Raw genomic sequence first — 372 nt, forward strand, 5'->3', positions numbered from 1 at the left:
TGGCGGTAGCACATTTCTGAGTTTTTGAAAGGCGTTCAAAAATGTAAAATTTACATTTGGTTTCATAAAGTGATTTAGTTCTATACAGTGGGTAAGAGGAGCTAATTATTAATTCTACACTCCACTGCAATCAATATAAATTAGAGGACGTATTTTGCATAAAAAATCGCATCTCATTAGATACCATGCTCTGGTGATCTAGGATTAGCGAGGGTTTATTAAGGATAAATTCCACTTGAAGTTGTACAGGTCCCTCGCTTCGCCTTCGAGAATATTTGCAACCATATTATAGCAAATGACTCAGCAGTGTGAAGATTAACTGTAGCTACAACCTTTGCACGTCCCCTCAGTGATGCCCCTACGTTCATTCAA

This window comes from Penaeus monodon, chromosome 25, assembly GCF_015228065.2.
Source record: "Penaeus monodon isolate SGIC_2016 chromosome 25, NSTDA_Pmon_1, whole genome shotgun sequence".
NCBI lineage: Eukaryota > Metazoa > Arthropoda > Malacostraca > Decapoda > Penaeidae > Penaeus > Penaeus monodon.